The sequence below is a fragment of the Sander vitreus genome, chromosome 1 (assembly GCF_031162955.1).
Source record: "Sander vitreus isolate 19-12246 chromosome 1, sanVit1, whole genome shotgun sequence".
Lineage (NCBI taxonomy): Eukaryota > Metazoa > Chordata > Actinopteri > Perciformes > Percidae > Sander > Sander vitreus.
The window spans coordinates 20630598-20645670 of NC_135855.1; positions in this window are offsets into that span (position 1 = coordinate 20630598).

The window sequence follows — 15073 nt, forward strand, 5'->3', positions numbered from 1 at the left end:
TATTGCTGCGCTGCCCTCTGCATGTCACAGAGGTAAACACACACATACACACAGGAAAAGATACGCATGCGCCACTCGGTCGCTCTAACAGCCGAGGCAGATTTATGCTGCGTGTCATCATCTCATCGTTTAGCGTTCACTGCGGAGGACAATACACCACAATATAATCACCATTCATCTCCATGACACACACTCACAGATTACGATATAACACCCAAGGTTCAGGTGTTTCACTGTAATTCTCCATAACTGTCACTGAGGTGAAAATCTTGGATTTAGCTTCGCCTCTTCCTATCCGTCATCCAGCTGCAGTAGTTCTTCAAACTGCAGAGGAAGGGGATGATGTTTTAGATGGACCATATATGTGGTAAAAACTGCTGAGAGTTTTTTTTGTGCACTGAAAAGGTGTAGTTAGGTAGGCTGTAGCTAAAGGGGTATAATCTTAAAGGTACCCTTTAGAGTTTTTGACTGCTAGCATTTTGTTTGTTCTCATGCACAAGGACTAGGGCTGGGTACCGAATTCAATACATTTTAGGTACCGACCGGATTGCCTCTAAAGTATCGAGTATCGAAAAATGCCTCGTCATTCAATACCCAATTTCAATACCTAAGGAGTAAATCTTATCAGCGTCATTGAGCCAATAAGCATGCAGCATGCTTCTACCAAGATCTAATCATGTTTGTAATTGGCTGTTTAATGTTACATGTCGCAGAGGCAGGCAGGAAAAACTCTGCATTACACAGGCTCACATAGTAGGAGCTGAAAAATAAATAAAAAGATTAGTGCCATAATGTGTAATGTTGTAATTTATTTTTGTTTTATAAACTTGGTATCTAAAAAAGTATTGTTTAGGAACCGGTATCGAAGTCACGGTATTGGTATTGGTATCGGTACCGCTACCGTTATCGACTATTTTTCAACGACACCCAGCCTTAACAAGGACACATATGTGCAGAGGCACACAGGTGATGCGATACACATTCCTGCCACTGGTTTCACATTATTCTATTGATCCACAGGTGGTGGTAATGGGCAAAGCAATGTGTCAACAATGGCAGGGAAGAAGAAGACTGTTAATGGATGTAAACAATGCATGGTTTAAAATAATTAAAAAGCTTGGTAAATGTTTCATTAGAAAGGAATTGCATTCACTCTAAAAATCAGCATTAACAGTTCACCTTCAATACATTTGTCTAAATAACAACTCTCAGGCAAAATAGATGATTGCATAGCTGTAGTTCAAACACATCCTGTCTTTCTATTGTAAAGCTCTTCTCATCTATCTGTGCTGCCACCACCAACAAAAACCCAAGCTCATTCATCACCTGTTTATTTGTAGAAGCATGAATCAGAGATATGATAAGCATCTTAGTGCAGAAACTGGACTGATGCAGCAGCAAACAATAATAGGATTTTATTGATTAATTATGAGCCAATTAATAAGAAAAAACAAAGATATGTAATAGAAATAAGAACACGTGAAAGTGTGGGCTCATATATCATTAACTGACAATTTCAGCAGTATTTTAAGCAGCAATATATGCATATTTTATTAGGACTATATGCCCTGAAGCTTGCACATACTTATGCACAAAACTGCCATGTAGATGTATAACAGGTTATAACAAGACCTCATACACATTCATGTATATCTACAGTACATACAGGTGCAGAATGTGCAGATTAGGCCATGTGCATTACTATTTACTAGTTACAGTTATTTAACACATGTGGTGCAAGGTGAATGTGCAATTTTGTCTGCTAGTACTATCATGGCTGAAACATTCAGTAAAATACGAGGCAACAAATTAACCTTGTGCATAACCTGCAATAACCTCCAGGTGCTTCAAGTGACAAATGCATGGAAATCTATTTGTTAACTTAATGTTAGTGTCATAATATCTATTGAATATCAGGACCAAAAGAGTGTATTCTTACCTGAACTGAGAATCTAAAGGTAGAAGGAGTTGTATGCAGTACAGATCAAAAGGCTCTTAGGAGACACTTTGGCCACATTGTTTGTTGATGCTGCTGTTTGTCCTCACTAAGGTTGTCTTCAACATTTTGGTTCACTTATTGTGAAAGGCAAAGGCAATTTTTCATCATGTGGACAATAAACTACTTAATTAACTTAAAAGAAAGGTGTTCAACTCTAGAGCAAAAATGATTAATTGATTAGTCTATCCATAGAAAAATAATTGCCAGCTATTTTAATAATCAATTAAATTTTCAAGTCATTTTTGATGCAAAAAATTATTGAGAAGCTGGAACAGATAATCTTTTCATTGTCAAGCACATTTAGGTTTTGGACTGTTGGTCTGAAAAAACAAGGCATATTTCCTGACATTTTATCCCAGGTGCTTATAAAAGTGTACAAACTTTAAAAGAAATATTACTATAGTACTGTTCAAGGTTGTAAATATTATATTTATGCAAACAAATACAGCAGAAAAATATAAGAAATAAAACTATAATACGGTCTATTTACATGTCAAGTAGTTTTATCCCAACTTGCTTTCGTGCCTTTGTTATTTAAAGTCTACTGTATGCCTGTAAATCATTGAAATATTAATAATTCAAAGTCTTAACATTTTCTATTTAAAGAATTGTTTGACATGAATATGATACCTTGTCCTTGCCCCACATCAGCACTTTCAACTGGTTTTCTCAGATTGTTTCCTTTATATGAAACATGCTCATCGTACTCACCAATGAATAGGAATGGACTGCAAAATAATCTGTAGATTAATTAATAATGAAATCATTGGTAGATGAAGACCTATTCAACTGCGATCCTCCGAGATCTGGGTCCAATAGCTTTTTTGTTTCTTCTCTGCCAAACCTGGTGTCAAACAGGTGCAGACCGGTGTGGCTGAATAACAGCCATGGAAAAACAATACCTGCTCAACTGGCCATCTACAACCACAGTAGTAGATAATGCTAATGTGGTATGATATATAAGCTCATACTGTAGAGTTCCCAAGTAATAAACAGTGACCGTACTATGGGGTATGACAACATTCAAATCAGCCTCTTTAACGAGCCTAATGATGTACAGCAAGGGTTTAACCCTGTGAAAGTGATTAGAGAATGGACAGTTTTGATCAGATGGGAATTGTATAAAAGGAGTTTGAAACACTGTGAGCATCCTGTGACTGCAGCACAAATTAGTATTTAGTCTGCAGCAGCACTGCGACACAACACCATTTATTTTAAATTATCCCTGAGCCAGGAGAGCTGGAGGCAATGCTGTTTTGTTTTTGCTCCTGCTCAGCATGTCACAAATCCTCTGATTCAGTTTCCCTTTGACACTGTATATCAATCCACAAGCCCTGCAGAGCTCAGAAACATCTGTGAACAAAAAACCCTTTAAGGACAATAAGAGATTACATTACTGAATATTGATTAAGAGGAAACAGTGTCATTCATATATCGTTCTTTGCAACTTTCAGATCTCAAAGTAATGTAAAAAATATATATATATATATATATATATATATATATATATATATGTGTGTGTGTGTGTGCTAAAATACACACAATCTGGGGGTTAAGCCACAATCAGTAAAGAAAACAATGTGTGTGTCGCCCCCCCCCGACTTTACAAACACACAAGAGAAAGCAAATCCAGGGCTGCAACAGCTGGTTCTCATTAGTTACCAATGCTAACTGAGGTAACTTTTTATCTCCACAGAGGGCCGTGGTTTATATGCATGTGTGCGTATGTGTGCGTTTAGACCACATCACCAGGATCAGTTGTGATAGCAGTTGAGTGACCCCGAGTTCAGTCCCGTTCCAAACAAACAGTGGAGGTGTTGATACTAACTTTCAGCAGCAGAACCCACAGGACGTCACACTAAACCAGACGTAACGACTTCCACAGACCCCTAATCCTGCCAGGGAATAGTTTCATCACAGGAGGACAAATAGCTTTAAACCCCCATTCATGTAAGTATACATTTGCAGAAACTCTAATCCACCAAAAACACTGATGGGATTCTAAAGTTTTACCAGCAAGTATAGTGAGCAGAAAAACAGTTTTAGCCAAAATATAAACACAGTTTAACACAGCATATACATTTGTTTATAGAGGGCATGATAAAGTTACACCACAGTAAGATAATGAAAGTAAGATAGTGGACTCCTGCACACCAACAATAACAAGTGATGTTTCGACATAGACCCTTATCAGACAAACAACGCCATAAGATGTTTACAGCATTAAAACTAGTTTTTTTCTAGGTGGTCAGGAAAGATGTTTTTTTTCTATTTCAGTAGCTGTTGACTGTAAGAGTAAAAAAAAAAACACCTTGTCTCTTGACTGTAGGCTTTGATGTGCAGTCATGTTGACAGCATGTCATACTGCATATCCACAGGATGTGATGGATTAGTTCCTGTGGTTACAGACATCATGTGGAAGTTTCAGTCCAACACCTTTTATTGGCAGATGAGCAGTGAAACCAGCATCAAGCGTGCTGAACTACATCTTACATGTCAGAGTACTTTTTAATTTAACCTTTTGCCTGTTTAATAATGTGAATTCACCCACAATACTATTCACCCATAGTCCTCTACCTCCAAACATCCACATGAGAAGAGGATAGATAATAGATAATCCAACAGGCAGGTACTTGGATGTTTAGGGGTGCTCTGTATAGGGAGTTCATCTGTGCCAGTGCTCACACTTATTGATTAAAACAGACCATGAAAGACAGCATCACCCCATGGGTCAGTAGCTGATTAACCTCCACTTCTCAACATTTTAATCAACCACTGACCTCTAAAGAGCTAAAACAAGAAGGCTCTGCCTTCTCTGCTCCCCTCCAGGCTCTTGGTGGGGGGGGGGCTGCTGTAATGAGACAGGCCTATAATGAACCTGGTCCCAGCAGACCCTCACACCACACAGAAGTACATCAGGAACTTTGTAAAAGATGCTGCCTGCTTGAGGCGGTTCATTGAAAATCCAGGATAATGTCTCTATAAGTGAGTAATAGGATGTAAAACACTGAAATATGTTACATTACACACAAGGCTGTGATATGTGATTGGAAACAAACAGTCAGATCTTGGTTAAAAAAGATATATTAAATGTATACATTTAGGTTCCTTTGAACCTAAAATGTATATATCATTATTGAATCAAGTTTATAAAAATGTGAGGCACTTTTATAATACTAGTACAGTGCCCGTTGAAAATGTACCTGTTTGGAACGGGCCGATTGCTTAGCCTGGGATATTGCTGCTTCTCCAAAACCAAATTGTACCCCAAAATGACTTACAGAACCTCGAACCACTTAATATGCTCCACTGTAAAGCCTACTACTGACTTACAGTGTACTTCTACATCAGAGGAAGACATTGTACTACTATATTTACTTGACAGAGAACGTTGCAGATTCAGAATGTAATCACAAAACATCACAAAGAAAATGTGGAGTAATCAGACAGTTGCCTCATGGACTCATGGCAGTGTGCTACCCATCCGGCCCGTTAGAAAAGTTTGCTTGTTATAGCCAGCAATCATGTTACGTTAGAAGCAGCAAAAAGTGAACCACAGCCCCATCCTGTCAACAGTCTGTTGCGTGCTGCACCAGCAGTTTATTGTTCTGCCATTTATTTTTAATACCCATTATCTAATACTGTCCAAATTGCTCCAAAATCCAAACCCCAAGTTCATTGGGTACCCAGGAAACCAAGTGTGAAGTAGATTGGATGAACGGTTCATGAGATATTTCAAAGACAGACGCCGAGATGCAGAGACATACACACGCACACACGCACGCACACACACACACACACACACACGCACACACACACACACACACACACACACACACACACACACACACACACACACACACACACACACACACACACACACACACACACACACACACACACACACACACACACACACACACACAAAGGTTGTTTTGTTTTTTTAGCTATATAGCAGCATGGCACTGTTGGTTGGCCCACCACTTTCGCCCAGACTGCAATATCTCGACAGCTACTGAATGGATTGCCATGGCATTTTGTACAGACATCCATGGTCCCCAGATGATGAAGTCGACTAACTTTGGTGATCCCCTGACTTTTTTTCTAGCGCCGCCAGCAAGTTAACATTTCTGGTTGTGAAGGAAACAGATTGCCATCACATGTGGTACAGACATTAATGTCCCCCTCAGGAAGAATTGTAATATCCCGGGAAAATTTTCCTCCAGCTCCATCATCAGATAAAAATTTCAATTTGTCCCATACTTTTGTTTATGACTAAATACCTGCAAAACTAATGAAATTCCCACCAAAGTTTAGTGCTATAATAAGCAAATGTTAACATTCTAACACACTTAGCTAAACTAAGATGGTGTAGTGAACGTGATGAACCTGCTTGACGTCAGGATGCCAGCACTATCTTTGTATACTATCACTTTGTATACTGTATGTGTACTATCTTGTGTAAAGCTCCTCTGTGCCAAAGCACACCTTCACAGAGCCATCAGTCTCACTGTGGTTGTGTTTAGTGATAGACTAATAAAGAAAGATGGTTAAATGTATTACTGTAATAATCGTCGGAGCCAGCAGCTGCGGCACTAGTAAGATAGCAGTCTACTCTCTGTCAGTGGCATTTCTTGTGCTGCTCCTCATCTTTCAACATTTAAACATGTAAATAAGCTTTCCAGTATCACTAAATATTAATTAAAGGGCAAGAGACCCCTGTATTTTGCACACAGTTTTGAACGTTTTCCAATGAAATTGAAATATTAAATTTAGTCTTTTGTGGGTGAACGGTATCACAGGTACTTAAAGTACGTCTAAGCAGTCTTAGGTAATGTTTTTCTATTATGTTTTTCACCTATGATGATTTTATTTTAGGCTGAAAATGGTCATAATGACTACAGGAGAGCAACGTGATCTGAACTGTGACTATTTGCTCAAACACCTCTAATGCGGCTGCTGCCTGGATAATGCCACTCTCACTCCCATGAGCCATCAGATAAGGGGGTCTATCTAATTCATATTCTAATTAATATGGAGCCACACTTCCTGCTTCTCAGGGCCTTAGGGGAGGGCATCATTCATCTGGCATTATCTCGAGTCGAAAGGTTCCTGTTTACCAAGCCAACGGTTCTCTTTCACACTCTGCCCGACTTTCTCTCACACTCAATCCTTTGTCCGATCCCTTACCTGTCACTTCCTGTCATTTTACACACAATAAGAGCATGTGGAATATAAAAATAAAGAATCAAAGGTGACCATGTGTGTGTGCTTTTATATACTGCGAGAAGCAATGTGATATAAATGCAAAGGAGAAGAATTAAAGAGAAAAAATGAGACAGCAGGATTCAAAAAGCTTCCCATATTGCCTCAAGGGAGACATCTTTTAGTCTATGTGGGAAATAGCAGAGTTTCCCACATAGACATCATCATTTCTTTTCACAGCGTGGAGCAAACCACATTTCATATTGTTTCCTCTTATTCACATTCAATTCAGTTCCTGTAATGTCCTTGCATGAGTAGAATGACATAAATTTGAATGTGTCTGATGCAAAATAGATAGAAATAAACATAAAACAAAGTTAAAGCACAGTGATGACATGCACTTAAATATTACCCCCCAAAAAAGCTTTCTTATTGAAAAAGGTTTAAAACAAATTTAATCACATTAGTCAACCTGATCTCACAGAATTCCGTGAAATGATAACAAACTGTTAACACTGCATTACGTGGTGGTGGCACGGAAAAGAATGCCAATGTAAAGTCAATGAGAAGATGACGTAGCATTAAGAGGGACTACGGTAGCGAGTAGTATGAAAGCCCGAAAACCCGCGTAGGGAGGTTGGTCGGGGTGTTGGATGGGTCAAACACAGGACTTTCACCCAGGAGACCGAGGTTTGTGTCCCGCGTGTGACATTTCCGACTCAACCATCCCGTTCTTCTTTTCCTAAACTCAACCGTCCAGTAGTTGTCCTGCGTCCCGTTATTGTTTTCCTAAACCCAACCGTCCCGTTGTTGTCCCGCGTGTCATGGAAACGTAAGCCCACCCACGACGTTTTCCTTAACTTAAGGGGTTCATTTCACGGAAATATTCCGTGGGCCCATCACAGAATTTTTTGCGATTCCGTGGAACTGCCACAGATTTTGAGTTAAGGGGCCTTGTTCATGCTTATATCATATCGGTAATTGGATTTGTAAATGAGTTACAATCATTGGAAATTGTAAATAACCTTCTGTATCTGTAGTTAAATTAGTTAAATTAAACAAAAGTTTTCTTTTGCCATTTGGAATTATCATTTACACATCTCAATATACTCTAGCTTTTTAGGAAAGAAAAGACAGTATTCTTCCTCTTGTGCCTCTAATTCACAGGGAAGTTAGGAGGGTTTGGGGATTGGTTTGAAGTTGCACTACGCAGAGCCCCCCTGCAGTGAAACCTACACACACTAATCTATGGGAATTGAAATAGTCTTATTACTGGGGCATGTGATGCTAAACCATATAGGTTCTAAGAAGTGGTCTAACAATACAAAATAGGCAAATTGAAGTGGAAATGTAATTTATACATCTCAGCGAAGACCTGGTGTAAATATAAACAGGGATGTGAAAGAAGATATTTGCACAAATGCTCAAGATTTGTATACAGATTGTATGTCCTCAGTAATTTAAGACAACATGAATAAAACAGCAAAATAAGAAATGCAAATGTAGGAAGAAACACAGTAATGCTTTAATTCTCCTTTGATAAATCATTATGTAGACAGCAGAAAACTGCAAAACTGCGATGGAAAAAGACAGACTTTGAGATATGACATGAGCTGTTTAACAAATGTATATGCTGTACATATAACACTTGAAAAAAATCATGCATCTGCCATAACCAACACATCCACCAAATTAAAATGCCTAAATATGTTGTTTGTAACTGCCCTCTAGAATGACACAGAATGTGTTTTCTGATCCTGACCCCTATCGTCAGGACGACATCATTTTGTCAGTGCCTTCCAAAACCGTTAGAAATGAATGTTGCAAAAATATGTTTAAAATGCGAGAACTCTATGGTTAAGGTTTGGTTTTACAATAAGATTGGTCAAGGTCAATTGGAAACTGGAAACGAACAGCGGCGTCCCATATGAAAGTTGCAACTGCAGCAACTATACTGTATATTTAGACACAAAAAGAAAGAAACAATGAAAAATGATAAAAACAAGTTAGAAATTCCTGCAGCAATCCAGCACCTTCTGCCATGCTCAGAGTACAGAGGCAACTATCAAAACATGATATTCAAAGGTATTGTAACGATGCAGCCAAGTAGCACCACATCACTTGAGGCTGAGCCACTTAGCTGACACAGTTCACACACTACCGTTAAGCTACTGGGGGGTGATGTGAGCAAACTCCCCTGGGTGGGTATCACAAAGAAACTTCTTTAATCACCCGCTTCTTCCTTCTTTCAGCTGTTAAGAGTGAAGTTGGTTGGTACAGCAAAGATGCTCTGACTCTGACTCTCATGTGAATGCCTTCCTGGCAGATACACAGTGTGAGAGGAGAGGAGGTGATCTGAGGAGCAGTGGGAGACGCAGAGTGGCAGTGCTAATGCAAACTGACCAGAGGTGAAAGGCAAACTGTGACCAGACCGGAGAGGAAACACTCCATTCAGCTTGCCTGGTGTATAAAGAAATAACACACACTCTTTATTCAGGCTGGCATCAAGGTGGCTTTAGAGAGGACACTCTTCAACAGGAGGACTCAGGGTGAAGTCTCCATCTTGGCAGACATCCACCCTGCTTATTTGTCCCTGAGCAAGACTCTTTAGCTTCTGTGCACTAGGTTAATGGTTAATTACACAACATTAACTGTGATCCCGCATTGTGATTGGTTAGGAAACACTCTGTAACAGCTAATGATAAAGAATAGTACTTGCACCTGACTACTTAAGCAAGGTCTCTTTGCTTTTTTCTACACTTAACCAAATTCATAGAAAATAATGCAGTGCCTGTTCAAAATGTGCCTGTTCGGAACTGAGCCAAAATGAACTTTAAGATAAAAAAAAAAAAGGATGCTAGAAAGATGCAAAAGGTTGTTGCTTAGCAACAGGAAAATATTTTTTTTCATGGCAGAGGACCAACGAAATTTATCAAAAGAAACCCAAAGCTTCTGTCTCTGCCTTTGTCCCCGTGCCTCTGGCCACCTCACAGTGGTGCCGCTATTGGCATACATCTTCTTCTTATGTGTTTAATCTTTATTCATCCTAAATATTTCAAATGTGACAGGACTAGGGATACATGGAAATGCCCGCAACGCCAATTACACAGTTCTGTGTGAACTTGCTGGTGAAATTTGAGTGAAATAGCAGCTTTATATGGAGGGAGGTGTCTTTACTACAGTAACTCATTCCACAGTGATGTTGGGTATATATTGAAATATGATGTTTTTCAACTTTCAATTTGGTTATATTTAAAATATCTAAGTTATAAAATCATGTGAAGAAATGCTGAAAATGAGAGCTAGTAAGCGTCAAACCCACTGTGTGCTAACTAACGTGATCAAGTATCTAGCAAGCTTAAGAGCGAGAATTGTTTTTCTCAGGATTTGGTGGAGACCAAAAGAGTGGGTACTGGACTCCAACTGAATCCTAATGTTGGTCTCTGACTGCTGGGTGTGAACATGGACTTTATTTGGTCGGGGACTGGGGGTTATCTATTAACTTGTCAATTTGTTTGGATTGTTCTCTATACAAACAAGTTGACTCCTGATCAGTGGCGCCCCCAGAAGGTTTTCATAGGGGTGCCAGATGGGGCCACAATTGTATCAGGGTGGCCACATGTTTTAATGGGTAGTTTCAATGTTTAAAAAAAAAAATTGAATATCACAAAAAGGTTTTTACGCTTGGAATTACATCCACCATATCTGTGTGGAGCGATCAGGAGACTGTAACCTTCCTCAAATGAATACAAGAACTAACATAAATGCAATATTTCCATCATTCTACATTTTTTCCCACCATTTGAAGTTTGACAGGTGCTTTTTCAATTACATTATTTCAATTTGCGCTACATTTGGATAGGAATCTAGATAGGGATAGCTCCTTTCTCACTTTTATGTTTCCATATCAATTCAGTAGAACTGTGCACCTCAAATGAAAGAAGCCAGCTTCTATCTACAGGTGTGCTTTGAGCTTCCCATATTTGTGTGCCCATCCCTAAGTACAAAGAAAAAACAAATTCATAAGATACCACCTCAGGGTAGCTCTCATTTCAGGGCTTCTCCTCCTCCTGGTCCCCTGCCAACTCTGTGAAATACCTCGAAAGAACAGAAAACGTAACCATAAAATCATACAGAGAAGATGTGAATGGGAGTAATCCCCTCCCAAAGCTATTTTTGAGTGATTTCCGTCTGTTTGACGTAGTGTAACGTTTCCTGTAGATTTGTTCTTTGTACACTCCCTCTCCACCCCAAAATACCACCTTACACTCAGTCTTCCTCAGCTCACACATTCGCACACGTATGCACTTTCATCTCTGTCCATCCGTCTGTCTGACACACATACACACACACACACACACACACACACACACACACACACACACACACACACACACACACACACACACACACACACACACACTTCCTGTCTCTCTGTTTTCCTTTAGCAGATCCTGACAGGTGGTCCTGCGGGGCCCATCTCAGTTGGCAGTAGGATATCTCCCTCAAAAGCCTCTCCATCTGGGTCAAGTCAGAGAACAACAGGCCTCGAAGGAAGAGCGAGACAGACGATGCAAACATGCACACACATATACACAAACACACACACACACACACACACACACACACACACACACACACACACACACACACACAAAATGCAAACACAGAGGCCGATTTGAAATTGTGTGTGCCAGTCATTTCTGCATCATGGCATGTGTCTTTGAGTGCTGGTTTTATGTCTCTGGCTGTACTGTATGTCTGCATGTGTTGTGCATTTGTGGGTCTACATGTACACTTAACAGTTTGTAATAAAAACCTAGAGCCCAGAGCCACAACAGAATCTCTTCACAGCTCCCTAATAAAACAGGATGGCAGACGCCGGCAGTGGCTTGAATCAATAGAGCTGTTCTGATTCTCCACAGTACAAAGTGGTGAACAGTATCAGAAAAGAACTGTTTCTGGACTGTTGCCAATCATTTAATAAATCATTATCATTTAATAAAAAGAAAAATGTGTGCTTGCCTAATACGTCAATTCTGTGGACTTTTGCTCTTGCTGTTAGCTCCCTCATATATTTCAGGAGAAAGTGATGAGTAAATGAGTAGAGCCTGTTCCTCCCTTCTGAGTGTGTTTTAATTTTGGTTTAATTAAATCAAAATTAAAAAGAAAAGTCTTTTACATTTTTTTCCAATTTGGGTATGCAGTAGTTTAGGTGGTTTAAACTGGAAAGATACTGTGTCTAGACACCAGAAATGGATGCTGCAATGATTTTGTGTAGTCTGCATTACATTGTCATGCTAGAATAAGAAAAGGGGTTACAACAAAAGTATGTAGCAATAAGGAAATTAATAGCCAAAAGTCCATTGTTCTAATGCATTCTTCCTGACAACCACATATGAAATGTATTACCTGGATTTCCATCACACACATGCACAGGCTTTTCACATACATGAAGAACTCCATTTACAAGAAGCAAAACCATATTCGAGGATGTTTTAAGACTAAGCGAGTATATTTAACTTAAGTTATACATTATATTGATATACATTGCATCTCCTGTTTCGGAGATGGTTATGAGTTGCTCTGATATCTCTGTATACCTTAACTTGTCAAAGGGATCAATGGCTCTTGAGGATTGTTTGTAGCTTTGCTGGACTACTCTTACCCATCTCACGGGAGCTCTTCTTTATTCATCATGAACAATCAATTAATATAAGATATAAACAAACATCAGCTTTAGTATTTATTCACACTTTCAGCTTTAATTTTCTCCTGTCAATGATAAAGAGGCAGTGTAAATCGATGTTGCTAATCATAGCTGCTCTCCCGGTGTCATAGTTAGCGTATTTTCACACTTTATTTCTGTCTCTACCTTGAGAGATATCCAACACTGAAACTAAATGTTCCTCTGAGTCCATCCTGCTGTAACTGCAGCATAATGTAGCCTGGTGCTCTCAAACACTGACTCAGCCATTCATACATTGACAATAAGTTGTGTAGACACGCAGGCATTAACTATGCATGCACACATCTATGAGCACAGACATGAGCACACACTTCAACACACTTCGCCTAGCAAAGAAGAAGCTCACGTAACGACAAGGTTATTGCAATTAAGATGGTTATTGTGACTTCCACACCACTGGTAATATAGCATTAATGTTTTTCCAGAGATACATAGCTGTGTAATATACTGTCCCAGCCCTCACTTAATTCACGTGCTTTCTTCTGACATTAAAGGACACAATGTGGGAAGTGGTTTCCCGTACCCAGCCACCAAGTCCTTGGTGTATCTTCAACAGCTATAAGCCAGGCCTGCCAGGGCCGTAAAGTAGTGGCTGTAGTCATGCCGCAGTATCAACTCACTCAGCTGTGAAATATAGCTGACATGATTGTGTGCAAACCACAATTACGTCTCCAGTCTCTGGCAAGTGACCACAGAGCACTAGTTGTTCAGTCAACTGTGGAAAATAAACTGGTGGACCCTGCCTCTGATGCCTATATTTCCCAGAAACACAATCACTGCAATGTCACACTCAGTTCTAACCGTTTGCTATAGAAGGAGATTGGCACCAATGTGGCGGGAGGGGGAGGAGTGTGGAGCCTATTTGTGCTGCTTAACAATAGCTGACAGAAGAGCACAGGCATCACTTCGTATGTGCTCGTGGCATTTAAAAAAAATCGAGGGAGTTATATTCTATACTGAGTTTAAAAATGTGCAGAACAAAATGTCTTTTCATCCTTTTCTTCTTACATTTTATTCAAATAATGAATTCCTTTGTTTGTTTTGTGTGTGTGTGTGTGTGTGTGTGTGTGTGTGTGTGTGTGTGTGTGTGTGTGTGTGTAACAAACTGAATGTTTTACGCATGAGATGTTTTGGCAGGTAAGTGACACATTATGTGTATTCATTTACCATGTGGCTGTTTGGAGTTACCTACAGTAATGATTTTAGTACACATTATTCTTTCACTCAGTTTAATGGGTATCCTCACACACCTTATGCAGTGCTGCAGGTACTGGCCAGGTCATGAATGTTTGTGCTTTAGAGTTAAGTATCTCAAAAAAATACATGCAGTTTACACAGTGGCAGATGTACCACTCCACATTTGTAGTCATTTTTGAAACGGTGGATTCAGACAGATGCAGACAAAAGCAGCCTCTCATTTTTAGCCTGCATTAGCATTATCTTTGAGCAAATTAGCTAATGTTTTAGGATCTACGAGTACTTGTGCTTTTTGTATTTATAAAAAAAATACAAAGCTACAATATATTATGATATTCACACTTCTACATGTGCAGAAAATAGAATTACTGCTGCAAACTAATTGTCAAACATGTGCACAGCCATGCATTCATACCACCACCCACTATTGCATTTGTATTTACAGTATACTAAATACACCAAAATACTCAGTTTTCCCAAAGACATGGTATCTGACTTGGCCCAAAGAATCCCGGATATCGTGGCAGCACACCCAACTGTGAAGAACATTATACTGCATATAGGGTCACATGATGTTGTAAAGCAAGAGTCTGAAGTGCTGAATCGTGACTTTATGAATCTGCTGAACACAGTTAGCTCCCTAAACGCGAAGGTGTTTATCAGTGGGCCTATACCGCCAGTCAGAAGAGGAGCTGAGAGATTCGGCAGACTGTTGGCACTGAACAGATGGCTTTCAACTGCATGTACCGTCCACTCTCTGCGGTTCATTGACAATTTTAACATTTTCTGGGACCGCAGACATCTTTTTAAAGCAGATGGACTTTTCCTTAACAAGCCAGGAGTAAAGCTGTTCACCTCTAGCCTACTTTACTTTCTGCACCACACATCTGCTCCCTCGGCCAAGGACACGAGACAAGATGAAT